This window comes from Alosa alosa, chromosome 15 (genome assembly GCF_017589495.1).
Source record: "Alosa alosa isolate M-15738 ecotype Scorff River chromosome 15, AALO_Geno_1.1, whole genome shotgun sequence".
NCBI lineage: Eukaryota > Metazoa > Chordata > Actinopteri > Clupeiformes > Clupeidae > Alosa > Alosa alosa.
In genome coordinates this window covers 5,145,155-5,172,748 of record NC_063203.1, presented here as the reverse complement: position 1 = coordinate 5,172,748, position 27,594 = coordinate 5,145,155, and the positions used below count along the sequence as shown (strand labels likewise).

At 39.5% G+C, this 27,594-nt stretch overlaps 1 protein-coding gene across 1 annotated transcript in view; it reads left to right on the top strand.

The window, feature by feature from the left end:
* Positions 1 to 3,459: 3,459 nt before the first annotated feature.
* b3gnt2l (UDP-GlcNAc:betaGal beta-1,3-N-acetylglucosaminyltransferase 2, like) overlaps positions 3,460 to 27,594 on the top strand; it is a 35,452-nt gene continuing 11,317 nt past the window's right edge. The window contains 2 exon segments of the mRNA XM_048265442.1: positions 3,460 to 3,534; positions 3,622 to 3,742. The gene's annotated coding sequence lies outside the window, so the exon portion shown is untranslated.

Here is a 27,594-nt window from a genome sequence, read left to right as displayed (position 1 = left end):
TTTCTTTGGCTTTGTGTTCCTTTTTCTGATCTTAAGTGTTTGAGTGTCAAATTGGTCCTGATGCGAAACTTCTTACTTTAATATTGTGTTTCTTACTTTCTTCTGTTTTTTTTTTCTTTAAGGAAGTGAATTTTGGTAATGAGGCCTTGTGCTGTGGGCATCCCACATAATTCAACAGCTAATTTGGAGATGTGTGCAGAAGCTTTTTTTTGTTTGTTTTAACTAGACATGCCAATTTTATAGTTATAGTTAGCATACACTTTTATCCAAAGCGAGCAACAACATGTCCCGTATACAAATTCACAGATGGGGTGATAAATAAATGATAATTCAAAATAATAACAAATAAATGATAATTCTAAATAAAAACAAAATGTTGGCCTTAATATCTGGACGACTTCCTATAACAATGCATACATTTTTTGTTCATATTATGGTCGTAATATGTAATCAATGCCATTAGATAGAATAACATGAAAGGCTGGAGAACAGGGCCATGCAAATATTAGACACTATTGTAAAAAGAATACAAAATATTATCATATCACCCCATCTGTTTGTGAATTTGTTTATATTATTGTTATTATTAATATTCATAATAATAATAATATTAATCTATGGCTACAGCCTTGGTAAAATATCGCACACACTCATTCATTGTTACATACGACAGGAAGAGCAGCTGTGCCCAGCATTGTGATTGGTTGTCTTTAATTGACTAATGTTAGAAAGGGAGTTCAATCAGATATTTCTCCATATTGAAGGCTTTTTGATTGATAATTATTAACAATTTGTAATTGTGGGCCATTGGAATCGTATGCCATTGCATGTTTGTATGTTTTTTCTAAGCCTAGACTTTGTTTAGGTGCATGGACAAGACACAAACATGCCTAGAGCCGGCCCTGTTCAACCATATTTATTCCTTCTGGAGTCTTTTAACAATGAACTTAGATTAATGTAGGAATTGAAAAGTGATTGTGTGGCCTATGAGGGAACACCCAGTGATACCCTTGGTGCCATCAAATGGTTGCCTATAGCGATGCGGTCAGGATACACACCTGTATGCCGTGGTCCACCTTGCTGGTGTCCATGTTGTGGTTGCTATATCACATAATTTATCCCCCTTTTTTACCACTACACCCCTGTGTTTAACTATGGAGTTACCCTTACATTATTTGCAACAGGGTACTATTTCATTAATTGAACATCACAGCAGCAATATTTGCCTTTTTTGTGATTTGTAGCATAATAAACAAATAAATAAAGGTTCAAAGCCTTCAATGCCATTTATAACATGTATACTTTTGGATGTGTTTGTGTGTGTCTGACAGGGGTCACGTGTGTCTGACAGAAGCAGGGGGCGAGAAAGAGAGATGTGTAGATTACAAATAATAACATCAAGGCTTATAAATCTGAATAGCATTAATCAGGACCTGCTATCTGGCAAGGGCTCGAACTATTTTCTTTTCCTGACATCTTTTGATGGCTCTTCTCTCCCTCCAACTTGAATATAAACTGCATGTTTCTTTCTCCCTTTAGTTTTTGCTGTTGAATTATTAAGCCTGAAAATGTCTTTTGGTGTTATTTGATAGGCTATTTTATGTCATGTTCACAAAAGAAGTAATCCTTTGTAATCATTACATTTATATAGCCTTTCAGACCCAGATGCAGGGGACAAGTGAGACACAGGAGGGTTAAAGTCATCCATTAGGTCACCTATTGACTCAGGCCTATAAAAGTGCTTGTGCAAAAAGTGTGCTTGTGTGGTCATTAAAAGTATACGCTATGCTACCAACAAATGGCTTCTGTGTGGGGCCATAGACTATGATCAGATAGGGCCAAGTCCTTAATGGTAAAACTTTCTCCAGACAACATGAATAGTAGGCTGTAGGGTTATTATTTGAAATGTTTTAAAATGGTTTCATTTGATACTTGAAATATATATATATATATATATATATATATATAATCTGTACAGTTAAGAACAAAATTATTCATACCCCTGGCAAATATTGATTTAATGTTGATTTTCTCTTGACCAATATGTAATATACCAAAAGGTTGTAAGACAATATGGTAGAAACATGGAATCAAAAATAAATAAATAAGCGTTTTAATCTTTTTTAACATTTTTATGAAAAATGGTGTGTCCACAATTATTCATACCCTTTTAAAATAATTACTGAAAACATCTTTATTTTCAATCAAAGCTCTCAAAATGGTTCTTATAATACGTACCAAGCCGCTCCATGTCTCCACAATGATTGTAGACCGCACCTTTTTAGCTGCAATCCGGGTTTTGAGGCAGGAACAATTATTTGCCAGCACTCTGGCCTTGTACTCACTTTTTTGACGGATTGAGGTCTGGTCTCTGGCTGGGCCACTCTAAAATATGACATTGTTCTCTGTTAACCATTTATTGACTTGTTTGGCTGATGTTTTGGATCATTGTATGGTTTAATGGTCCAATGATGCCTATTGGAGCAGGTCACCAGGTCCCCCTGGTTGAAAAACATCCCAAAAGAATACTTTTCTAACCTCCACAATTAAAATGGACATGGTGTCATTGGAATTTAATGCATCTTTTTTTTATGCCAATCTCAGGCCATGTCCCTGGGTCGAAAAAAAAATCGGCGAAAGCTAATTTCTTTGTCCAGGTGTGCCCTTATAAAGGTTTAGCTGAGTTGTGCATGTTTGGAGAAGAGTGATCCATGATCAGCATCCAAGATGACAAGTGATCCATTTTGAGATTTGAACATTTCAACCACCAAAACACCATCCACAATGTGGAGAATATCTATAGAAATGTATTAGTTTTGGGTGTTTTTCAGACAATGGGACCTGGTGAACTTCTCAAAGTAACAATACTAAAACAAGGGGAAAATTGAGAATTTTGGAGGAGAAGAGGCTGTCTGCCGAGAGACCTGCCCCAATAGGTGGCATTGGACCATTAAAACACACAATGATCCAAAACATACATAACAAGGCAAGAAATGGTTAACCGAGAACAATACCAATATTTTAGAGTGGCCCAGCCATAGTCCAGACCTCAATCCGTCAAAAAAGTTAAAAAACCCAGATTGCTGGTAAGGTGCCGTCTAGAATCATTGTGGAGACAGAGGCTTGGTATGTATTATAAGAACCATTTTGAGAGCTGTGAATGCAAATAAAGATGTTTCCATTGATTATTAAAAGGGTATGAATAATTTTGGACATGCCATTTTTCATAAAAATGTTAAAAAAAGAGGAAAATGCTTCTTTTTGATTCCATGTTTCTACCACATTGTCTTACAACCTTTTGACATGTGGTAGTGTCATTTTCAGTCAGAACAAACATATCGATAAAGAGAAAAGAATGAATAATTTTGTTCTTATATATGACATTCTAGTAGGCCTATTCGAGTATAGTCTAGCGCCCTCCACATATTGCTCAACTTTACCTGGCAATCAATGTGGAGGGCGCTAGACTCGAATGTCATCGTTATCTGAGGTGTCAATTTTCAGGAAGAATATTTTTTTTTCAGAACCTGTTTGGTGAGGAAGGTCTGGGGATGAGGGCGTTGTCGATCTCTGTTAACAATAAATAGACTTTTATCGACTGACCACGTTTATTGCCCTTAGATACTGCCTGATCAGACGCTTTAAATAAAGGAAACACCGGTGTCAGGTGAGATGACAGAAGAGTGAGGACATGGACATCGTTTGGTTATTTTACAAGGAAATTCATCAGAGACGGAAACAGGTAGGCTAAACAGTTTGATTGGCTTTTATTAAACGACTTCATAATCATTCTTATTGGCTTAGTTTTGCCTATTCGTTTTAGTAAAATTCATCTGAGAATTACAAAGAAACAGCAACATTATAGCCTACAGTTGGCTTGGCTAGCCTACACCTTTGATCTCAGTTAAGGGGAAGTCCGGTATAGGCTAGATGTAGAACATTAGCCTAATATTAATATACCATAGTGAATGGTTTCGCTTCCTGAAACTGAGACTAGGCTAGCCTATTCTTGCTGACATCTTTTTGCTGTTAGCCTATTTTCTCAAGGTGTTCAGGTGTTTACATGTAGCCTAAATCCCCAGGGTCACACGCTACTTAGTAGGCTTATACTTTCCCCGAATAATTAATCTTTTGGGACGTGGGGTGGAGTGGGGTGGTAGTGTGGGGGTCCAACACTTGGATGAAACTATCGTTATAAACTTAAATGATTCACTGGTGTGTTGTTAAGAAAAAAAACGCCTGTCATTGGTAGGCCTACATCAATGTCATCACAATTAAGCAGAATTCTTTACCTGTCCCTATAGCCCTCAGATAGGCTAGCTACAGCACGATGTGAATGGGGAGAGCCGGGGCCGTTGAAACACTTATTAATTAAATTTTCAAAGCGAGCTAGCTCTTTTTTAGAGTTATAACAGTAAGTTCTCCCATTTATATCATGTTTCTGTAGTGGAAAGTGTAATTTTTACTAGGTTTTTACGTGGGTTAGGCATCCTAATAAGTGCCCATAACGTCCCACAGCCCGCAGTCTCCATAAGATAACACGGGAAAACTCGTTTGGAGACACTTAGAAATGTCCATTCCACTCCATTATAGACAGAATACCAGCTGAGATCATTTGCATTGTTTTTTAATCAGGGCAGCAGTTTTCAGATTACATTACTTACATAGGCCTTAATCCCAAAAGGGTTCTCGACTGTTGTATAAAGAAATGGCTGATCTTTAATGCAATATCTACATTGCCCATTATCAGCAACAATTCATCCAATGTTGAAAAAAATATAATCTTAAAAGGCTAACTGAGAAAACACTGGAGAACCCTTTTGATCAGAACACTCTCAAAATGTGAGAGTGCACTTGCTCAAAAGAGGAACATTGGAAACCGATTTGTTTGGCAAATATCCCAGAAGAGTTCTTGTGAGCAGGTACACAGTAAAAAACAGTGTCAGTTTTACTCTTTAAGAGTTGAATTTAACTCTGTGTCAGATAACATTTGGTCCCACCCTAAATTAGTGTAAAATTTACTCTGTAGCCAGTGTAAGATTTTCAGAGTTAATTTTACTCTATTTTGTGTCACAATTTACAATGAAATGTGTAAAAACATTTAACACTGTGATCTGTTTACACTGTTAGAGTAAAATTATTTCACTACATAGAGTAGTTTCCACTCTAAATAGGCTATTCTTAAAATACACTATATAGTGTATATTTATTTTATTTTATTTTATTTTAATGAAATAGTAATGTTTTTAACTGCTATAATATAAGACAATACACACCATCAGGTACTGTAGCACCATTTATTTCCTGATAACTCCTCAGAGATAACAATATGGGACAACATACATAGTGGTGTCATTCTCTCCACATGACATTTGTATGTCAAAAGGCCTTGGATAAGGCAGATCATCAACTTGAAAAGCAACAAAATCTTTCTTAGTCCTAGTCACTTCATAAGCAAAGAAATGTTCTTGGAAAGCTACTGTAAATAAAGGTATGGTGAGCAGCACTGGTTTGTTCTGTATGATCACAACTGATTCAATCTGGTAAAACAGAGGCATTTCACATAGAACTTCACCACAAACGACCAGGTGTTGGCGGTATGCACACCCATTGTGCTTAGCCCACGTCACTTTAATAACCTTATCAAAATTGGACATTTTCATTTGCATAGCAATCACTGAACCACCATTAATCATATTTAAAGACACACTTTTTCCTGGACCAATGTCCAGCCGGAATAAACGTTGTTGAGGATCGCCACTTGTGTGCCATATAATTTTGGTGCTTTTTTGGCCAATGTTTTTGTGACATTTTTAAAGGACTTCAGTTGTTTCTTGAAAAAATTATGTTTGCCTTCGTATCTCATGCACCAGCTATGGAGTACAGGTCCTATTTTCTGAATGCAGCGAGGATAGTGAATTAGGAAATGGTGTTTTGGTAAAAGTTTTTTCTGAGGATATACCTCCTTAAACAGTTTATGATGTTCAACAATCAAATGTTTCAAATACACACACAGGCCTTGAGATAACGTGGGAGAGAACACAAGGTTTACTATCTGTTGTAACAAAATAAGCAGGGCCCAGTGTTGGTTTGTAGAGGCTACCAAATCTCCAAATATAAGGGGAACATTCCTCAGTAAGCACCATGACTGAATTGCGTTTAGTCCCAAATCATTAGACTCTGCACTTAAATTCACAGCCACTGGCCTATGACATCTCTCTGTGAATCCATAATCAAAACTTAATATTCTTGAATTCAGTTCTGCCAATGTAATGTGTTTTCAAATATAAAAACAGCTGCTTTAATTCAAATTGTGCGACGCCTTCTAAAAGATCATGCATTACATCAACTGAGTAGTTCTCAGTTGTATGAAAATATGTAAGTGAATTTAGCAAAGCATGATCTCTTCCGCCAAATACATAAGGAAGAGAAGGCTTATTTGCTATTTCTTGACAGTGAGCACTGTGGGCCTCTTTGGTACGCAACACTATTTTGGGAGCCTCTTCGGAGAATTCAGTTTGAAAGTCCTCTTTTTCGGCTAAACAAAACCTACAGCAATACCTTGCACTGAAACTCTCAACCAGACCAAACAAACTATGTAGGCCTAAATTATCTCCAGTGACCTGTATAACACTGCCACGAACACAACCACCATAAAATGGTATATCAATGCCATTACTCTCTAACTGTTTAAGATCACAAACAATAGGATCTAAAATTGCGCTAAAACCGTAACGTTTAATATCTTGAGCATGAAACAAGGCACAAAGATGAATATTGGCCAAAATAGAATTCCACTTTGGTGAGAAATTCCTTAAAGTAAAATAGATTCCACCCATTTTATGAACTCCCTTCTTGGACCCCAAGGGGTTGGCAACTTCGAAGTCGTCATAAAACATTTGGATCTGTATAGTGTGTCTCTCTGATGAAAATAGAGGATGAGTGTTGAAGAAAGAGCCATCATAAATATCTCTGAGTTTTGAATCACTAATATTTTTTGATTTCTCCTCCATCTACCCATGTCCTTGATTGCCTAGCCTTTCTGCCCCCCCCCCACCCCACCCCACCCCACCCCATCACACACACACACATACATCATCACTGTCATCACTTCACATACATACAGCACTCCTCTACATACTTGCTGCACACTGCCCCCACACACACACACACATACACAGCACATTGTCTTCAGGATCTTCTCCAACACACATCCTCTACATACTTACAGCACACTGCCCCCACCTACCCACACTACACACATACACACACAGTCACTGCTCCACTCCCGCCCACACACACATCTTCACCGTCATCACTCACATACATTATATACAGTACTCTGCTTGCAATAGTAAGTCCCTGACCCCCCCCCCAACACACACACTTACATCATCACTTCACATACATACAGCACACTGCTTGCTACAGTAAGCCTCCTCTACATACTTGCTGCACACTGCCCCCACATACACAGCACATTGTCTTCAGGATCTTCTCCAACACACATCCTCTACATACTTACAGCACACTGCCCCACCTACCCACCTACCCACCTACACACTACACACACACACACACACACAGTCACTGCTCCACTCCCCTCCCCGCCCACATACACATCTTCACTGTCATCACTCACATACATTACATACAGTACTCTGCTTGCAATAGTAAGTCCCTGCCCCCCTACATACACAGCACATTATTTCATCAGGAAGCTTCTCCAACACACATCCCCAACATACTTACAGCACACTGCCCCCAATACACAGCACATTGTCTCATGAGGGAAGCTTCTCCAACACACATATTGCACACTGCCTTCTCCCCCACATACACAGCACACTATCCCATCTCCCTGTCATCCCCCCAACACACACACCAAGACCCTGGCAGTTGGGTTAGCCCCTTGAGCCGTGGATCTGCCCAAGGTTTCTTCCTTGGTAAGGGGAGTTTTTCCTTGCCCCTGTTGCTCTTGGGTGCTCCTTGTTGGTGCCCCCACCCAATCCCAATCCTCCCCCCACCTTTTTTATGCAGCCCTTGCCACTTAATCTACTAAACCCCTCTTCTACTGCACTTTTACCCCCATTAATGCACAAATAGGCTGACACCAGACATAATTTCACTGCATTTCTTACTTCCAGTAACTATATGCATGTGACAATAAACTTCCTTGTATCCTTGTATTTGGGCTTTTGAGCATTTCCCTAGCAAGTTCACTTTTAAATATTGATTTTAATGTCGATAAAATTGGTATATACATAAATTTGTCTAACAACTACTTGGTCATATGTTCCTGTGTTTTTGTTGAGCCTCGAGTCACATCTTGAGCCAATTACAAGCTCCACTGGCTCCACAGTTTCCCACTTACTGGTAATAAATTTTGATTGTTTGTAATCTGAATTTAGAGCTGTGAATGGATTCTCTAATTGGTTAAAACATCCCTCCACATTCTTGCATGTTTCAGTGTCTCTTTGATCACGAAATACACCCTGGATGACTGACTCTTTTGCATGCTCATGAATTTCCTGCACAATATCCTCCATAGAGGTCACAAAAGAATTAACAACAGACTGGGCTACACCTGCTGCCTTTAGATCTGAAATGACAGAGGCACAACTATTTACAAGGTGTTCTGACGATAATGCTGGCTCTGACTCAACCTCAGCCTCATATGTCTCTTCTCTTGGGGATTTGCATTAGTACTATCAAGAACAGTTTGACAATGTGGTGGTTCAGTTTCAACAATAACATCACATGCACTATTCACATGACACTTATTCAGATGCTTCCTAAGACCAGAAAAACTATTGAAAAACGTGAGCATCCCACTTGCCACATTGAAGATAAAGAGTCCTTCCCATTACAGAGTCCATGTATTACTTTGAGGTGCTTTACTAGATTGTTTGCGTCACCAAAGACATTGCTGCAAAGAAAGCACCTCATTGTTTAATTTCAAGAGTGCCTAAGCATCATTCTTTCATAACTCTGCAATTCTTGGCGTTTCCTTAGTTTTCCCCACGTCAATGTTGTAAATGGTAGTTTGCAGAAAAGTGAACAAGTTGTTCAAGACAGGACTGTAAGATGTACCAAACACATAGTGGGCCTTGAAGAGCTCATCCAGGGCTCCAACCGAGCTGGTGGCTTGGCATGGAAGTGCATGCTTGTCGATGGCAATGAAGAAAGAGTGAATGCTGCTTTTTGTGGGTCCCTGAGCAAGGAGGTAGGGCTGACTGCTTTGAGCGATGTTGTCAAGATGCTGCTGCACGCTTGTTCCCGTCTATAACAAAACACATTCAACAACACTATTTATTAAAACAATAACATGAGATCACTCCAATCTCTAAACAATTTAAGGATTCAAGAATTTTATGTCACATGCATAGAATTACTTTAAGAAAGCACATGCAGTGAAACTGTAAGGTTCTCCAGAAGAAAGAAAGGTTCAAAGGGAAGAGTGCTGTGTGTGGGATAGGTGCTCGTAGTAGTATGTGGTGTATAACGTTGGTGTTTGTGTGTGTGTGTGTGTGTGTGTACTGTAGAACTTTGAGTGATGACAGAAATGAGATAAGATAAAATGATACAATGATGTTTGAGGGGATGCACGGCTGCAGTGTGTGTGTTTGGGGGTGAGTGATGTTTGAGTGTAGGGTGGTGTTGACAAAGGGGTAGTGGAGTGTGGGTGGGGTGGAGTTGGGGTGTGTGTGCATGATAGTAGAGTGATGTTTGAGGGGGGTGTGGTGTTGATGGCGGGGTGGGGGGGTAGTGGAGTGATGTTTGAGGGTGTGTGGTGTTGTTGGCAGGGGGTGGTTGGATAGTGGAGTGATAATTGAGGGTGTGTGGTGAGGGGTGGTGTGATGTTTGGAGTTTGAGGTGTTGTTGGTAGGGGGTGGGTGGTGGTGGGAGGGATGAGGTTTGATTAATGTCTAGTGTACCTTTTGGAATTTGATGAGGTGATCAACTGCATTAGATGCTGATATCTTCCCTGGCCTCTTTCGTCCCTGTGCAGATGGTGGTAGCAGATGTAGCAGCAGTATGATGGCAGACATGTCACTGTCCCAGCCTAGAGGCCAACAAGTATCAGGTTAAAGCGATATTCCACCATTTGGGGAATTAAGCTCATTTTCCACCTCCCCTCGAGCAAAACAATTGATGTTTACCTTTTTCCCGTTCATCCAGCCGTTCTGTGAGTCTGGTGATACAACTTTTAGCTACAGCCTAGCATAGATCATTGAATCTGATTAGACCGTTAGCTTCTCGCCTGCTAGCATCACGTTTAAAAGTTACTAAGATTTCCGGTAATTTTCCTATTTAATACTTGTCTCCTCTCAAGTTAGAAAGTGTAATAAGACCAACGGAAAATGAAACGTGGCGATTTTCTAAGCTGATTTGACTTGGAACTATACTCTCACTCCAGCATAATAATCAAGGAACACCATGGGCACAGCAGCACAATGATATCATGCTGCACCTGAAAATAGTCCCTGTAAGCTAACTTCCAACAACAAGGTTGAGCTGCAGCAGACGTGACTGGATTATTACGCCTGAACGAGAGTATAGTTCCATGTCAAATCAGCCTAGAAAATCGCCACGCTTTCATTTTTTCCGTTGGTCTTATTACACTTTCTAACTTGAGAGGAGACAAATATTAAATAGGGAAAATTACCGAAATCTTAGTAACTTTTAAAACATGATGCTAGCAGGTGAGAAGTTAACGGTCTAATCAGATTCAATGATCTATGCTAGGCTGTAGCTAAAAGTTGTATCGCCAGACTCACAGAACGGCTGGATGAACGGGAAAAAGGTAAACATCAATTGTTTTGCTCGAGGGGAGGTGGAAAATGAGCTTAATTCCCCAAATGGTGGAATATCCCTTTAACATTATGCCATCATTTTCCACCATCCTCAATATATTTAGCAACATGCTTCTCCACATTCAAAGACTTACCTTTTTCAACTTCAGTAGATGTCTCAGCGCTATGATTAAATCAAGAAGGTCTGTGGAGGGACCAGTCCATGGCTTTCCTTAATGACTCCTGCTTTGAAAGTGGTAGGCCACCTCTCCAGGAACTTGTTGGCAGTCTGCTCACCAAACATCATTCTAAAATCTTGTTCTATCTGTAGTTTGAAAAAGAAAAAAAAGAAGAAAAGGAGGACAACCTGAGTTGGTACCTTGTGCTACATTTTACAATATGTCTCAGTATTCAATGAATGTAGATGCCATACCAGTCCTGGTGTGTCTAGGAACCGTGGAAATACTGAGAAGACCTCTGCTGATTTGTTCTCATCATTGACCATGGCGTGGCGGTATTCGAAAGTGACTTTCATCTTTTCACGGATGGTCTCCTCATCAGCAGTGTGTCTCAACAAAGCGATAGCGCATTCCACTTCCTCGTCAGTCAGGACTCTGTCGGCAGTAAAGGGTCTAGTACACCCATGGCCTGGCCCACCAACTTTAGAACAAGACAATTTTGTTGTTGCTGTTAATAACTACACAGTTTTATATCCTCCTTTAAACACATTTCACAGGTTGATAATTCCACCTCATGATAAATATTACCTTTAGGAGATTGACTAACTGCAGGACCTCTTTCCTCAGCAGCTTTTCGTTGAATTGTCTTCAACCGCCATGCAATGTAGCCTGAACCACTTTCAGGATCGTAGTAATGTTCCTATGTATAATGTATGCACAGTGTGATATATACATTCATATGATCTCTGAGCTTTGGATAAAAGCGTCTGCTAAATGCATAAATGTAAATCTCAGCAGTTCGAAGGGCAAATATATTTTAAAACCTTTACTTACATAGCCATTCTGTGAATATGGGTCTTCAAGGTATGGAAACAGAGCGACAATCCCTGTGCATACATCACTTTTACACTCGGTAGGAGATGTCCTGGTGTATTCAATAATCAACATTCATAGATAGCATTGAACAACATGACCTAAACAATAATTGCGATGTTTAAACAATGTCTCATGATAACATATTTGATCCATGCTTACCCATGTGTTTCCGTCATCTCTGCAGTAAGTATGTTGATGAGCTGTCTTCTGGTTGAATCTGTAATTGATTTTGTTTTAAAGATACTCCTCCATGACACGGTCACCTCCAGGCTTTGTCGTCAAGATTTTTTCAATCAGCTAAGAAATAAAATGTGCAGAATTGTATTTTGAAAAATACTTGGCAATTATGAAACAAATAAAATGCACCTCAAATTAAACATATGAATCAAACTCCCCACACACACAACTCACAGCTTTTGCTTCATAGTTAATGCGGCAAGGCCTTTTAGGTTGACTTCCTTCGGCTGCAACTGGCTCCTCAGCTGGGTCACACAACGAGAAGTTGAGGATCACTGTGTCTTCAGATGCAATAGAGCATGGAGATGATGTGGACTGAGGGTTACCTGAGCATTGGGAAATAAGAACACAATTACATAGTTCAACACTTCCACTTCAACGATGTGTGTGTAGTCTTATGCAGGTAGGCAGCAATTACCAGGTGCTTCATTGGCCAATGAAATTAGGAAAGGTCCATGGAACTCTTGTACGATCTCCTCAAAAACCTCAGAGTCGACCTCTGTGTTAGACTGGTCATAAACCTTGATGTCCAACCGTCTGTCTTCAGCAATGTTAAATTTTAGACTCACTAGAGTAAAAGAAATAAACAGTGCACAAAATGTTCTGATGAGAAACAATTGCAATATGCCACCACTTGATTAGGCTACTTTCAATCCACATTTAGTGACTAACCTTCTCTCAAGAAATCACCGAATGTTAGTTCAGGCAGCTTGATGTACTTCTGCACTCCGCCAAACGAGACACGCAGCAGCATTTTCTGTTAAATTTAAATTTAAGGAAGGTTGAATAACTGTTAATATCCATCAAAATATTCTCTGAAGAATCAGAGCAAAGTTATTAAAAAACGTAATGGTCTAATAAACACTCACGGACTTATGGTATCAATAGGCTGATATACGGGGTGCTAATAAACTTGTTAGCTGAGAGTATAACCTCCTGTCTTTCTAACGACTTTCTTGCCATTCAGCAATTGTTGAAATTACTCTCAATGTCTGGTTTCAGACAGGCACAAGTCAAGCACGACAACAAAACATCTTGCAAATTATTTCAACTTGGGCAGAAACCACGTTGTCAAGCTAACTTGCTAACATTTTGGTACGTTAACCCAACGTCACCCACCCGGCCGAACAACTTCAATTATCACTAACCCATACATTGCACGGTGTTAACAAGTAAATAAAGTCTGAAATGTGTCATTTAAATGAATTTCGTTATCAACTGTATTACTTCTAAGTTCTTGACGTGGTATTGCAGTCGAATGCATCTGAACTTGAAGTCAGTGAGGTATATTGATTAGCTAACTACATCTATGCATGCCTAGCTTAACTTAATACGCCTACCATCGTCAATGTATTGCAAAAAGTTGGCCGTAAGTGGAAAAATATCTAGATGGTGAAAACCTACAAATGTTCATACAAACTTACCACGACAGGTCTGCTAGTGGGGAAAGAGACGATTTCCAACGTGCCACTGCCAGCTTGAGCTCCAGTTCAGTTCTAGGATTTTCCGCGGGGAATCATCACCATGTAGAGTAGATTTGGTCATTGTGTGCATGTTGGACTTAACTCTCACTTTTGACACTACTATTTAGACGATTTTACTCTGTACATTGTTATAATTACTCTATCCAGAGGAAAATAGGTTTACTCTGCAATAATGACACTCCATTTTTTACTGTGTAGGGGAGAACCGGCATAATTGTAACACTTTTTTATTTTTCCAATTCAAACTCGATTTACACAAAGACGATAGACTTGAGAGCTGTGAAATTTGACCAGGACAGAGTCGTACATGTCTACTCCATGAAAGTTGAAACAGAATTTAAAAAAGATGTTTGTCAATAATTTAACTTAACAGCGACATGTAGGCCTACCTTTGTTACAATCTTGACGCAGCCATAAAAAAGTGCGGTACAGTTTAACATTATGCATGAATGTAACAGTGCTAAAATCGTGAATCCTATAACATATTTTAACACAAAACACTGCTGGGTTAAACAAAGAGCATCTGTTTTAATATAAAATCAAGAAAAAAAAAGTCCAAATGTATGACTGTTAAAACTAATTTATTGCATTATTGATTAGCCATTGCAGACCATATGTTACGGTGTTATGCTAGCTCACAATATATCCACTTGATAAAACCAGTAAATATAGTTGATAAACTGCTTATTTCTTACATGTCTGAAGCATTTGGTCCAACAGTGATATTTCAAGTTGCTGTGTTAACTTTAATTGGGTGATGGCGGCACAAAAATCATAATCCATAACTCGCAATGAGAATGTTCGCGCATGCGCGATAAAATCAGTTCATTTTGCCATAGAGACTGGTGTTACAACTGACCCGCACAGGTCACACACACCCGCTCTGTAGTTCTTATGTGGTAGTATGTTTTTTCATAGTAGGCTATATGCTCCTTAATCACATTAAAGATTGCTTAGGTTTCACATATCTCTAGGCAATTGTGTTGATTTGACACTGACTACCATAGACTATAATGGAAAATTGGTTTCTGTTTATACAGTAGGCTATAGGCTATATTAGAGGGTTGGATCTTACCTCCAGGTCTTATGAAATCTAAAAATAAACCAAATCAATATGTCATGAAATAAGCAATAGGCTTCTTGTAAAGGTATTACTTTTACTAGTAATTAGAATGGTATTTCAGTGCACTTCACTTCTAACTTTTGAGAGTTGATCAAAACAGTTCTCTTTTGGATATAATAACAATGAGATATTCTGTAGCCAACTGATTATCAGTTTGTCGCATGTTTACACCTTGTATGTGTGTTGCACAACACATGTTGCACTTGGCGATCACTATGGTAGTGGACCATGATGGTCATAGAAGAAGTGAAGGAGCAGTACCCCCCAATTATGGCACTCTGCGTGAAAGCAAGGACGCATAGAAGACGACTAGCTAAATTAGCCTACTATTAAATCCACTTAGCATCATTAGCATGCTGCACATATTTGTTTTTCATATTTATACTTTTTTGATCCCGTGAGGGAAATTTGGTCTCTGCATTTAACCCAATCGGTGAATTAGTGAAACACAAACAGCACACAGTGAACACATAGTGAGGTGAAGCACACACTAATCCTGGCGCAGTGAGCTGCCTGCTTCAACGGCGGCGCTCGGGGAGCAGTGAGGGTTAGGTGCCTTGCTCAAGGGCACTTCAGCCGCGGCCCACTGGTTGGGGCTCGAACCGGCAACCCTCCGGTTACAAGTCCAGAGTGCTAACCAGTGGGCCACGGCTGCCCCAATACGGCTGTATTATTACCTGTATTATTATATTATGTTATTTAATAAAATGTCTAGCCTCTAAATGTGAGGTTGGTGTATCGTTACAGCCCTGTTAATATAAGATTATAACACTTATAAGATTTCATTTTTTTGCAGTGATGTCACTTGAACCACCACTTAATGACAAACACCAGTGTGAGTAGAGATTCTGTACTTGTCTCTGATAGCCCAAGGCTGTCGGAGTGTTTGCTCTGCAGTGAAAGGTTTGAAATGGTTGCTTGGTTTGAAACCAGGTTGTCCTGTTTGCAGAGAAAATGGCCCCTATTTTGCACCCTGGCGCATGACGTAAAACTTGTTTTTCACCCGTTTTCCACTTGTTTTGCACGTCTATTTTTACAATGCACCCAGGGGTGTGGTAATTAACAACCTAGGGAGTGGCCTAGCGCATTGTCTAAAAATCGTTATCAAAACATTACAAATTACACAATTACAATGGGAAACATAATTAGAATAAAGACATTACGAAATACAACTCACTATGAGTGGGCTAGTTATTCACCATCATTTGCAAATTGGTAATGACGGTTAAAAGTGATTAGGGAAGAGGCGAGAGACACATATGGAGCACAGCTGAAGAAGCACTGTCATGAGATATAAACAACTCCTCTGCAGGATAAACGTTGTTTTATTCAGTCATTTGAACAACATTACGCTAAGTGTTGCTTTTTCCAGCCTATATTTTCGATGGTAACCCACTGTCAGTCAATAGTGAAAGTAATTTACTTTGTATAACTGTTTTGTCTTTGACTGACACCACAGTGAAGTTAGTTTCACTTAGCCAATGAGTTCAAATAATAGATGAGTGCAAATGCTTGAAGGCTATACTATGCTAGGTTTTAGTAAAGAATAGTGGAATGACTGTTCCATATGGTCTCGCAAGCAGACTCCTTCAAATGTGCTGCTGACTGTCAAAATACCGATGCATTCTTTGACGTCGCTGTTAAAGGGAATGACAGGTGTCATTCTCATTGGTTGATTAAGAAACCTAGGAACACCTTGTTGCGCCATCCGCCCGACGTTTGATAACGAAAACACTCCCAATATGGACTGGACATCCTACTAAATTTGAATAAGCTTTTGACTAGTGACCATGCACTTTAGACTGTCTTAATAGGATGTAATGCTTGTGTTTTTGGGATGTATGCCCTCTGTGGTGCCGCAGGTGCCTCTAAAACCATGTGCTTACATTTTATCCAAAGTGACTTACAGCAAGATAATAACATTCAAGCTACAATGCAGAGGAGACTAGAGGAGACTACTACTGCATCTGTCATTACTGTTACTATACAATACAGTACTATTACTAGAGTCTTACTATGAGGACAAGAGTGTCGGCGTTAGAAGTACTAGTCAAAGTGTGACAGCGAGAGTAAGCGGCATAAGAAAGAGGCAGAGGAGAGAAGAGAGGAAATTGCATGGTGTGCATACTAGTCGTGTGATGTTAGAAGCGTAAGAGAGGAGGTATCCTTGGCAGCCAAATTTGCTTGTTTTTAGGACAAATTTGCTTAAGGGGATATTCCACCATTTGGGGAATTACATTCATTTTCCACCTCCCCTTGAGTTAAACAATTGATTTTTACCTTTCTCCAGTTCATCCAGCCATTCTCTGAGTCTGGCGATACCACTTTTAGCTCCAGTCTAGCATTAATCATTGAATCGGATTAGACCATTAGCACTCGCCTGCTAGCATCACGTTTAAAAGTGACTAAGATTTCTGGTAATTTTCCTATTTAAAACTTGTCTCCTCTCAAGTTAGAAAGTGTAATAAGACCAATGGAAAATGAAACGTGGCGATTTTCTAGGCTGATTTGACATGGAACTATACTCTCATTCCACCGTAATAATCAAGGAACACCATGGGTGCAGCGTACCGTACACTAATCCTCAGTGTTTGACTCGTTTGACACGTTTTCAATTTCCTAAAACACATTTTCCAAAACACCACACACAAAAACTAGATGTACCGCAGAGAGGTACAAAATATGACCGCCGCCCAGTCCAGCACATTTTTTCCACAAAAATAAATCACGCTGAAAGCCCTATATGATTCTAACTGTCTCACTAAATTGCATTATCCACCCTCAATTCTCACTGGTATCTGCTAGACAACAAGTACCAAAACATGATTAGTTCATAGATTTCACATGTAAAATTCATTTTATACAACCCCACCCCCATCTTGCCTGTTCATAATTCTGAGAAATTCTTGAATTGTGTGCATGTGTGAGTGTACACGTTTATGTTTATGTGTGTGCACTGTAACAAGATTCTGTGATTTTCACAGCATCACTGCTGTTTTTGAGAAAAATGTGTACTGTATTTGTGAATACAGTATGTTGCTGTAGTTTCGCTATGAATTATGGTCAAAAATGGTCAAACTACAGTAATAAAAATTTGCGAATCATAACACAGTAATAAATCTGACTCCTCCCTCACTTGTCAGCTTTTTGAAAATGTGAAAAAAAACATGGCGGAAAATCAGTTTTCTTTTTGCACATAAATACAAAGTTAAGCTCCCAGATAGCAAGGTGACATTGATATTATGTTGATTTTCCATCCAAATCATCATTTTGAAAAGATATTGAAAAGTCATGGATTTATGGTTTACTGGGAAATTTTGGCGTGGTGATTGAAAGCGTGCACCGCGAGCGACGTTTGAACTGTCGGCGGGGAGATCATTTTAAACAGCAGTTCAGTCAGTCAGACCAACGGTGTTCAGCACTCTGTCAAGTTCGCAGCTCCACCTTAATGGTAAGCAAGCATTTATTTATGTAACGTTAATGTTTCATTGTGAAATTGTACTACATTAAATTCGGGCATGTGTACAGTCTATGTACGTTGTACTGTCTAACTTACAAACTCATCCATGCTTGTTGGATCAACTAAGTAAGTAACGTTAGGCTAGCTATCATAGTTGCTGTTGCTGTGAAGGTGGCATTAACGTTAATGTTTTATCAAAGATCCTTGAATACGTTAGACCGGCACATCCGGGAACTTGACTCGTGACAAACGTTCCCGCCCCTTTCGGGGGGAAAACAAACAACCCCTCTCATTAACTCCAACGCAAATTAGGGTCAATAAACGTAATTCGTACAGAAATCGCAGGAATAAATAATAACAAAAAATACCACAAATCAATATGACCACTCAATACATAACCACTTTGCCGGTCGTTGACCGTGAAAGATACCTACAAAAGCTTAATTCAATTAATATAAAAACACGTCTCTTCAGTATCCCAAGTAGCCTACGAAGTGGTGCAACAACCCCACTCAGTGACCAGAAGTGTCATACGGTCTTCTCTTCTTATGGCTTGTAGCCATAATTTTCTTCTGTCAGGATTTTTTTTGAGGACATGGTAGGCAAAAGAAACTCAGGGAGGGGTTCTTAGCTGTGTGGTTGGTACATGTCTACCGGTTCACTCTGGTTTGTTCTGAGGGAATGTTTTCCCCTCAAAAGGGGCATGGCGCAAACAACCTGCTCTGGGTGACGCGGGTCCGGTTGTAAGTATACTAGCAAGATAGAGCAACGTAATTCGTTACTATGGGAGCAAAATGGGACAGTTCCGGTCTGCATAAGTGGGAGTGTCACTAAATAAACTTTCTCTCTTAATAAGCAATAAGAACAGATAAACATAATTGTGTTCACAATATCATTGTCTATAATCATGTATGATACCAATGAATCATTCTTTAGGACATGATATAAATAATTTAATTAGTCATGTGTACCGAGCTAGCTAGCTAGCTAACGCTAGCTTAAAACGCCATACAAGTGGATGGGAGTAGCTATGGCAATACAGATATGCGCTAACAAGTGACTAGTAGTTGAAGGACTTCGCTTGAACTTAATGTACTGTTCCAAATTCGCTTGAGTATAAACTATCCACTTTAACTAATGTCAGTAATGTTATTCAGCTAGTTGTCATTTCAAAGAAATTACACTTCTCCGTTTAAAATGTTACCTTAGCTAAGAGGCTAGCTAGCATGCTAACAACTGGACAGTAACTGGCAGCAGCATGGTCTGATATTAAGTTATTTTATTACAAATCCGAACACTAAAAAATTACACTTTTAGGCTTGAAATGATCCCAAACACTTACAGATTATGACAAAATGTTCCAAAAAACCCTCAACAAATCCAGAAAGACATAATGACCAATTTATTGGTAAAATTCCACAAGTCTCCATTGACACTAGTGCAATGAGGGTTTACTCTGGTCTGCATAAAGGGGGATTTCCCCCCCTCCCCCTTGCAATAATCGAACGCGGAAATTGTCGAACGTTTGCGCCTCTCGCTCCGCTTTAACCCTCTCTGGTTTTATGTTACGTTAACGTTTTGGCAGTCTCGTTTATATTAGGCCTACTTTAGTTCTCAGTAAGTTACAGTTTATTATATTCATATAATTTATATAAAACATTCGCTAGTAGTGCTAGGCCTAGTATGTTACTGTCACAATGTTAGGCTGAAGATGATGTGCTGCTGGTTAACGTGGAGGTTTAGCTGCTACCAGCTAGAGCTAACTTATGTAACGTTAACTCATCGTAATCAGTACATATATCCAAAGATTGTTAAGGCGGAGCAAGATACTTCGTCGTAGTTCATGTCTATGGGCGCTAAATGGGGATCGAATCCTGTCTGCATAAAGAGGCGTGTCGATGACGTATTGATGAGCATACGTTGCAACCGGCCAACAGCAGCGGCATAAATAACCGGCGCACACCTGATATAAAGTCGATTTTCTCCAGACTGGAATGCTCAAAAATGCTAAAAATGTACCTGAAATGTTCAGAAGGGTTTGATGATCATGAAAACGTGCCCAAAATTCACATTCCTAACTCTATAGAACCAAGACCTTAGCATATGTGGTAAAATTCTGAGCTATGCCCATAGACTTCAATGGAGCAGTCGCTGCCTCTGCTCTGCATAAAGGGGGATTTTGACCCCCCCTCGTGCGATCCGGGTTCCCGGAAGTGGCTCCTGATGAAATATCTTGCTCCGCCTTAACAATCTTTGATATATGTATGTGTTGCTGCAAGCAAACATCATCAATGAGCTCACCCAGCTGGCTAACGTTAGCAGCTAAATATACCTTGCGAAACTGAGTTAGCAGCTATGCTAACACCATCTTCAGCCTGGCATTTTGACAGTAAACTCAAAAAACATACAGTATATATATAAATGATTATTCTTAAGTTTCACTTGTAAGTAGCCTTCAGTTTCAGTTGAAAATTGTTATCTAACACTGTTTATCTTTTTTTCTTCTATTTCTGCTAGGTGCTGCTTCACTCTGCTTCTGGTGGTGGATCAGGCTGACTGCAACCATTGGTCTAACGTTAGGATGCAGCACACGAGAATTTCTAAACGGAAAAAAAGTGAATAAATGTACTTGCTTTTCAAACTGATAACAAGTTGTCAATGGTTATTTATGCAAGTTTGTGTAGCCTAAACCATACCTAGGCCTAGTGAAATTTATCCTGGCTGTAGATAAAGCAGGATATGAATTTCCCAAAATTACTATATATAATATTACAGCACTGGTATTACTACTGTACTAAGTTACAGTATGATCCATAAGTACTGTGATTAAAAATACGGTAGACAATTCATTACTGTATACATTACAGCACTGGTAGTACTACTGTAGTTTGCATTTACAGTATCAGGCATAGGTACTGTGATTTCATATACAGTAGGTGTACTGTAGAGTGAAATACAGCAACTTGCTGGTTATTTGCTGCCAGCAAGTTGCTGTAAATTTTACGTTAAACTTTTTACAGTGTGGGTGTGTGTGTGTGCGTGCTTGTGTGTTTGCCTGCGTATGTGTGTTTGTGCATGTGCATGCATGCGTACATATGTCTACTGTGTGAGTATGTGTCATACGTATGATTACTGTGAATGTATGTGTGTGCGTGTGTATCTGTTTATGCACATGTGTGCACATGGAATGGGTTAACATGACCCCTGGAGGCAAACATACGGAAAAAATTGGTCATCCTAGGCCCTACGGTTCTCAAGATATTCACAGAAAACTGTCTGCCCTACCCTCCTTTCAGGGGGTCCAGTACAACGGGGGGGGGCTACAAATCAAAATGAAAAACGATGGTTCCATGCTATCCATGTGGGGTTACATGCCCACCAAGTTTCATGTACCCCGGTCTTTCAGTGTCCCGGGAATTCTTGTTGGTGTACGGTCACTAAATGTACACATAAATTATTTTATTGTAAGGCCCCCCATGAACGAAAGTTCACAAAACTTGGCATGCATTCGGAGGGTGTCATAATGATCCTACACTTTCAATTTCGTGCAGTTTTGACCATGTCAGCCAGAGATATTGTGATGAAAACACCTAATTTTTTGCTTTTTAATTTTTAACTAGGTGGCGCTATAGATGAAATAAGTGGTAATGGGATGGGTTGACATGCCCCCTTAAGACCAACATACAAAAAAAAGGTGGACCTCCTAGGCCCTACGGTTCTCGAGATATTCACAGAAAACTGTCTCCGGCCACCTAAAGGCCAGTGGGTGTATAGTAACATAATTAAGCAATATAGCACGAGTGAGAGTGGGGTTGGTCATGGATATTCCCACGAGTGTTGTTTGGCCATTAGCCACGAAGGGCGAGGCCAGTGGCTTAGGCAACAACAGCCGTGGGAATATCCATGACCAATCCCACGATCCATGAGTGCTATATTGCTTTTTATACAACAATTCTACCACAAACTAAATAATCGGAAAACACCCCATTATTGTTTAAAAATGTTAATTTCGACATCGTTCTTACGCATCAAAAAATAGTTCCCTTTTCAATAGACAGCGTCTTGATTGCTAGGTAACCAACATTCCAGACCCTTCGTTACGGGTCTTTGTGGTTTACATGTCTTCTTGAAAGAAATGTTGAAATCACATTCATATCTAGGTTTACTGCATGCATGTTACAAGGACACTGGGCCATGTCATGTAAGGGACATGGTACTGCAAAAAAACGGAAACATAGTCTACATTGCAGAACCACTCAACTTTATTAATGTATAGTGAATAAATGTTACACTACTGTGCACAGCCTGACGTGACGATGCTAGCACGTTAGCAGCGGTTAGCTAATTATGCTAACGTTTGTTATCTACAAGTCTCCTCCAAGTGACAATCATATTATACACAATGCTGGCAATGCTGAGAACAATTAGCATCCTCGTTTATCTTACTTACATTGAGTTGACTGTGTGGCTTAATCCACAGATGTGGTGAAGCACTGTTTGGTTATGGTTTGCTAAGGAGTAACCCATTGCTTGAAATAGTGGAGAGCTGGGTGTCAAATCTTTGCATTGTATCGCGGAGTGATTTATTATTAGCTGTGCTGAGTCTGAGTTGAAATGTCCAGGGATATTCCAACTCATGGAACGTCTCTCGGCCAATCAGAAACAAATAAATAGTTCCATAGATTCCCAATTGTTGTATAAATTAATTTATTGTGTGGCCCCCCATGAACGGAATTCCACAAAACTTGGCGTGCATTCAGAGGGTGTCATAATGATCCTACACTTCCAATTTCGTGCAGTTTTGACTATGTTAGGTCACAGATACCTGCGATTACAACACCTCATTTTTACTTTTTGTGTTTAACTAGGTGGGCTATACATGAAATGAGTGGTTATGGAATGGGTTGACATGGCCCCTTGAGATCAACATACAAAAAAAATGGTCCTCCTAAACCTTACGGTTCTCGAGATATTCACAGAAAACTGTGTCTGCCCTACCCTCCTTTCGGGGTGCAGTCCAGCGGGGGCTACAGATCAAAGCGAAAAAACGATGGTTCCATGCTATCCATATGGGGTTACATGCCCACCAAGTTTCGTCTACCCCGGTCTTTCAGTGTCCCGGGAATCCTTGACGGAAATTTGGACATGCGAAAAAGAAAAAAAAATCTGACTAAACCTATATGACCGCTTCGCTGTGCGGCGGTCATAATAAGAGGAAGTAACTTTAACTTTTAACTTTAAATTTTATTTACACTCAGTCCTAAATGTACAAACACTCTGAACACTATCCGATCATTGCCTTATAGGCATATGAATAGATACTCTATATATAGGTATAGACTCTTTCAATGTTTCTAGAGGATTTATGGTTCAAATGTTCAGAACCAATGCAGATACTTTGAAATTATAATAAATTGGACATTACCGTAATGTTCTACAAAAAGTCACAAAACACGACCACCGCTCAGTCCTACACATTCTCTCAGCAAAAATAAATCAGGCTTGTCAATTTGTCTCCATCTACTCTACATCAACTGATGTGCATGTAAATGAGTGTGTGTATGTTTGAGTTTGCTTTTGTGTACAGTGTGTGTGTGTGTGTGTTTGCTTGAAAGTGTGTTTGTGTGTTATAGGGAGGTAATGATGTGTGTGTGTGTGTGTGCATTCGTGTCGGTGTGTGTTTAACTGTGTGTTTGTGCGTGTGTTTGTAAGCGCTTTCAGACATACGTGTAAGACCGGAGGTTCTGCCGATGTTAAACGGTGGGGCCGTATATCTGAACGACATAACCGGTCATATGGAAGTCCGAATTTACCCGGTGTTTATACTACTCCCCCCCTAGTATTTCCTATGTAAATGTGCTGTGTCTGAACGAAGAGTAGAACATGCGGTTAAAATGCACACCTAGTGAGAGGGCGTGTTGGTGACGTTTCTTTCGTGCGTCCATGTGGTTAGATCTGACTTAAATGCCAGTGTTATGATGGAGTGGCATAGTGCTGTCCAGAAAATCTCCGACCTGGAAAGATGCAGACATCACGGAGCTACTGTCCATGAGGGCAGACAACATTTTGATAGAACACCTGAAGGGAACGTTAGAGACACGTTAGCCTACAACTGCATGGCAAGGACAAACAAATTCAGAAGACTGAATCATCATAAGCAGAAGGTGCTGAAAAGGCAGTAGCCTACAGCGACGTCGTTGACGACAATAACAGGAGTATTTAATAAATTGTTAGCCAACACGGTTTTCTGTTCATTGATAGCCTTTATGACCTGCTGAGCTCGCTGATATTTGCTGAGCATATATGCCTAGAGAAAATGAAAATGAAGAAAACCCAACTTTGTTCCAAGCTCCTTACGTAAATGTGACACATGGGGAGAGGATGCTTTTGGAAAAAAATAAACCATGAAAAAACGAACAACTTCACTGTTATTAATGTTAGTATTTTGTTTGTTGCTTAAAAACGTTGTATGATCTTGAAGTCTTGAGTTAGCCTACTGAATTGGCTGGTAGCCTACCATAAAGTTTGTGCATGCTCTCTCCAACGCAAACCAGATTTGGGGTTCTATAGCTAATTCTGGTACATAACGTTGAAAACAGATAAATGTGTTTATTTGAAGCACACATACAAATACTGTAGGCTAGGTCAATTTCAAGTGCGTTTCAACGAGCCTACTTCAAGTATTAGCCTATGCACAATAGATTTCACTTCTTTAGCCTACATAATGCATAGGCTACACTTTACAAAAAGCAGCTGTGACAGGCAGCAGCCGCATATATTCTGCGTCATATCTCGCATCTTGTGAACTCTACAAGCCCCCACCCCTCACTCGACAACCACACGGAGATTCTGTAATGTGCGTGTATGTCGTTCACACATACGTCCGTATAAGGTCAGTATTAGGTCCGCAGGTTAGCATCATATCTGAATCATCCGAAGGGTAGGACCTCCGTTTGACAAACCTCCTCATATACTCCGGAGGTTATATCTGAAAGCGCTTTATGTGTGTGTGTGTGTGTGTGTGCTTGCCTGTGTATATGTGTTGTTTGTGTGTGTGTGTGTGTAGGTGTGTGCAAAAATTCACTACTTAAGTATGTGTTTTATGTAGTTTGTAGAGGACTGGTTCAGACACGTCACATAACGTGAAAATGTCACATCCATAACGGTAGTGTTCCCTACATAATGCATTACAAAAATGACGCATAGTTTCAAAAACACACTTTTGTCTCCTTCATACTACATATATCATGGTTTCGGCAGTTTCCTTAACAATTCAGAGAGTTTGTAGAAAACCTGTAATCTCTCATAAAAGTGCTATTTCATGTCACATCCATAATGCTGATAAAATGCCATGTAAGCTTAGGATGTAAATGATTATAGGAAATTTGAGGATTTGTCAGTATTCAGAGGACAGAGGTTACATTATAAGTTATGCAAATTAATTTCCTTGATACTAATTTTGTCCATGCTCAAGACATTTTGTTAACCATTATATATGAGTCTAACTGTCACATCCATAACGCTGGAACTGCCCCAGCCTTTTGCCACAGGAGCGCCAGTTATCCATTGCTAGTTAACCAATGGAAAATAATTGATCAGATCGTTAAAGGTTATTGACAATGCCTTTGGTGTTGACATAGCTATGAGAGAACACATTTTCTGCCTCTGCTACCAATGCCTATTTGCGAAAGTGAAATAGGCAAAATGAAACTAATTTTTGCCGGTTGGAGAGAAGGGGGTTACGAGACTCGGCCAATGTCTTTTGGGGAGTCGCCAGACAAAAAGTTTAAGAACCACTGGCATACACTACACATTGAGATAAGTGGTTTGGTGAGCCAAAGCCAGAGGAGCATTTACATTAGGCAAAGAGGCACAGGCATTAGAACAGGTCTACAGGCTCACATGCACAAGCTGGATCCCAGAGCCCAGTATACACATTGCTCATGTTATGAATTTGGTTCTGCATGACATCACTGACATTGCAACATTCTTGCATGTTGCAACTTATGTTACTTATTATACGTGTTACTTATGTTATAGTTAATGTACGTGATTATGATAATGATCATCAGAAATATACACACTGTCTCTGACCTCTGTGCCCGACATGAATGACCTCATTACAAGGACCTCTCTTCAAACGAAAATGGTGATGTGGGAGGAAAAGCATATGGTCTTCTTCTGCGCCTGCAGAAAGGATGAGGAAATTGTGAGGAAATAATGAGGAAATTGACAAGCTTTAAAAAGCAAATGCGACTGCGACAGCTTAACAAGTCAAAACTTAATTCAAATGTGAAGCAGGTTGTCCAGCTATCACTGAAGATCTGGAGTTGTGGAATTTAACATGTACAGGTTTTATTTCTGACATATTTCTTAGTGTCTATTGTTTAAACCCCCTCATTCCAAACCTACTAGGTTAGCCTATGCACTATCTATGTACTGTACTAGCTCTGTGTTCATGGACTGGCCACCTTTCTTTTAGAATAGAATAGAATAGAATACGTTTTATTGTCATTGGACAGCAGCTGTCCAACAAAATATTTCCGCAACTCACTCTCAGTGGTACACAAATAAAATTGCATTTTTTTTGTAAGAAAAAAGCTTTCAAAGATACATATAATTAACTATATGTTGTCAAAACCCACCACTACACAAATATGTTGTCAAAAAAAGGTCACTAAGTGTTTTCTCTCAGATTTGCATCTAATAAATCAAGTGTTATTGAAGGTGCTCTAAGTGATGTTAAACGGTTTCTAAGCTAACATACACTGCAAAAACTGCTTATCTAATAAAATCTAACCAGTTTTATTAATCTTATATCAAGATCAAAAAATATAGTGGGTTTTCAGTATAAAGAGACTGCGCTTTCTTGTAAAATCATTTGATTTAAAAACAAGCAAATTTGTCTGCCAGTGCGTTGAATAAATCTGTCTTGATAAGACTCCTTAAAATAAGTCTTCTTAAATTAAGTTAAAATTAACTTTCAAGAGAGTGCTAGGTAAGTCTGTTCATACTAAAAACAATACCAAATAGATTTTTTATTCTTAAAGGCACACTATGAAAGATTTTTACCTTTACAAAGCCAATTTGATGGTAAACAAACTTGTAATAGGCGGATCGTTCACTTAGCATAGCTATACAGCATAGACATAGTGAGTCCCTAGGGAGAAAACCAGCCATGCAACTTCCAAGCGGCGCCCCGCCAAATCTCGTGAGAATCGTGAAACATTACGTTGTCAGTAGATATACAAAATGGGACCCACTGTAGCTCTTTGGAGATTTTGGAGTTTTTGCCTGTTGTTAATCCTTCACCTCCACAACAAAAGCATTTGCATTGTGTACAGGGGGGATAAGTCGTGAGAAGTTTGGTATTTACAATAGCAGAGTAACATAAATATATCGCGACTCAGAGGGAGCTCTACAGTCGCCAAAAATACCT